Here is a 3,404-nt window from a genome sequence, read left to right as displayed (position 1 = left end):
TATATCCTAAATGACAGTTTCTAAATAACCAAACAAGCCGATGTATGCTGTAAGAAAGTTTTGACACGAAATTGAACACGGCCATTGTTGTATGTTTAGACACGAACAGGCACTAAAACGCGGACCAATCTGCGGACGATATAGATTATAAATTATAATCTATATCGTCCGCAGACTGGTCCGCGTTTCAGTATCTGCCGGAGAATGTTATCAATTCTAATGAGCGAGGTATGCGGATTAGGAAAACTGCGCTATCTCAATCGGACTGGCTCGGTCTTTTACATCGGTCGCCATTGTGAAGAATTTTTTGATGGTATGATACCTTAGACGATGCTGAATCATCATCGTCAAAAATCTGTTAAACGGTATCACGTTTAGTTAGGCAACAAGTAAACAAGTATTACCTTTGGAGTAAAATACCTTTGTCTTATGAGATATTTATCATGCACACATTGTAGGCCAGTATGCGATTCTTAAAGGCCCTATAAAGGTGACAAATCCAATTATTATGCATATAAACAAACTGGTCTAATTTTTACCGGATTTCAGTTACTCTTGCATAAAAATGCTAATAACACAGCTTAGGCTGCAACGTTGTCAGGAATTATGGAAGATATACCCTTTTTATAATTGGAAGAAATTTTTACAACTGTGCAACTAACGTGATGTGTAGCCTTAAAGCGTTGACGTATGCTTAAAATAGCCGAAAGAAAATTCAATTTTAATTCTATTTTAAACAACTTTTTATCAGCAGAAAGTAACTTATTAGATCACTAAAAACGTTTAACCATTTTGAAGAGACCTAATGTGTGAGTGATACCGGAAAATGTTGAAAATAAACGATATATTTTTGGTGACCTAAGTCACTTTCACTTTTACTTTAACTTTCCCGAGTAAACAGCGATGTAAATAAACTGATTGTTTGTAAACACAATTGACTTGTAGGACACTGTATTTTGAGCTCAAAACAAGTTGTATTGCTAATGTTTTTATGGTAATGTCCAATAGCATATATATATATTGTTTTAATAACCTTTATAAGTACAATATGAAAAAAATATTTAAAAATCGGTAAATAATAACGGATCGTCACCTTTATAGGGCCTTTTATGTATTTTTTATTAATAACACAATATTAACCATGTTTTATTTTACAAGGATAATTTTATCTACTTAAATAATAAACCATAGTGGGAATGATTCACGGTTATGGTAAGTCATATGGTTGTGTACGGAATACAACTAAAAATGTCCGTTCGAAGAACGAAAGTGTTAATATTTGAACTATAAATGAAAGATTCGCGTTTAATCAATAACCCTTTAGTAAAACTATCAAACGTATATTACAACGAGAGAAAAGTCCACACAACCGGCGCAACATCACTAAATGTTTGTGGTTGTGATGTTGTTAAAACTGCGCAGATAAATGATATCTTATACATCATTAATTACTGACTATCTGTTACCCACACAAATCTACTTCGGCGCCTTACATCTTTTTTTATAATATAGTTCTTGTTTTACTATAAACAAGTCATTTCTCAATATTATAAATCACTGGGAGACACATTTGCCTGACATGACAGTTTATCTTTGCCCCTAATCAGTTTATCTCTGAACCATAAATAGATAGTTCCAATTCAGACCCTTTTGTATTGACGTTAAAAGTGTACACCATCGCAGCATTGGGTCCATCTGGAGTAGTTTTTCTTCTGAATCTACTAATTGGTATGGACAGTAACCTTGTTGTTATTGCGTTTGTATTTCTTAAAATATGAATGCTATATGTGTTTTAATTGGACACGTTTTTTTTCACTCGAGAGTACCGATCATATTTTAAAATGTTAATCTATGGGCATTAGCCGCGGCATTAATCAAAGATGTTTTCTTCAAATATTGACATAGGCATTAAAACCTAATTGGACATTAAGCTATAAATCAAGTTTTGAAAACAAACGTTAAACTAAGGCTATTTAAATTATATATATATATATATATATATATATATATATATATATATATATATATATATATATATATATATATATATATATATATATATATATATATATATATATATATAAAGTCGCTTCAAGCCGTTTATAAAGAAATAAAACGCTTTGATTACATTTGCCGAAGACAATTCCTTGACACTATGACGTTAATTCGAAGAGGAAGGCTGGTTTCAGACTTATACACCAAACCAAACGGATAGGCACCTCTACCTGCACAAGGACTCGTCTCATACCGAGTCTACGAAGAAGGCCATTCCGTACGGCTTAGGTGTGAGGCTGAAACAAATATGTTCGGAAGAGACAGACTACAAAAACACAGAGGTGAGATCAAAGAGCAACTACTGAAGCGAGGATACAATGGCCGATTCGTCGAGACAGAACTGAAGAAGGTTGATAGCATGAAGCGAGAAGACCTGCTGCGTACGAAGGTGCCTTCAGAAAGTTCTTCCAGGGTACCGCTCGTTATTACTTTTTCCAGAGCGCTACCAAATGTCGGCCATATCCTCCGGCAACACCTGCCCACACTCTACACTTCCGATCGGATGAACAACGTATTTCCTGAACCCCCGTTAGCAGCATTCAGAAGAGACTGCAGCCTGGAAGACATATTGGTGCATAAAAAACACAATCGAATGTTTTTCCGGGTTCCAAACAGGAGCGGATCTTGTAGGGCACAGAGGTGCGCAATCTGTCCGTACATGATAGGGGCCGAAAAGTTCAGCGATACCACCGGCAAAACCTACAATATGCGGAACGAGGTCACCTGCACATTCACCAATGTAGTCTGTGCACTGCGAACGCTCTAAAACCTTTGTATACGTAATGGAAACGGGAGATACCCTGTACCAACGACACAATGATCCGGTTGCCGAGCACTTTTACACAAACGGCCTCAGCGTCGAGGACGTTCAAACCATATGGATAGAACACAAAAGACTAATAAAAATTGGCGCGAAATGAAACGTTCTATATATATATACGTATATTTTTTCTGTGTTTTGATTTTGAAACGCTAGCAAATGAACTTGTTGGTAAAGTTTCCGAGCTGAACAAATTGTGAATATGAATAACATTGGCTGAATTAATTTAAGTGATCTACTTTAAGTACTTTTGAAACCTCATGCAATTTTACATCTGTAGAATAATCGATCAAAAGCGTTGCAGACGTGTACTATTTTCCCTACTTCAATTAAAGATAATAAACAAACGAATATATATTTAAACATTCATTTCGCTTTAAATAAGTACAACGCAAACATTTTTTTTTATATTATACATCCTCACATTAATTTTCATTTGAAAATAATCATTTTGCAAAATTGTAAACAAGTTTTACATTGCATTTATGTGCGTTATTTGACGCAGTTTATCGTAAATTTTAAATGTTAA

Source organism: Dreissena polymorpha, chromosome 2 (genome assembly GCF_020536995.1).
Source record: "Dreissena polymorpha isolate Duluth1 chromosome 2, UMN_Dpol_1.0, whole genome shotgun sequence".
In the NCBI taxonomy this organism is placed as follows: Eukaryota; Metazoa; Mollusca; class Bivalvia; order Myida; family Dreissenidae; genus Dreissena; species Dreissena polymorpha.
The sequence above is the reverse complement of the archived record's forward strand: the minus strand, read 5'-3'. Positions refer to the sequence as shown.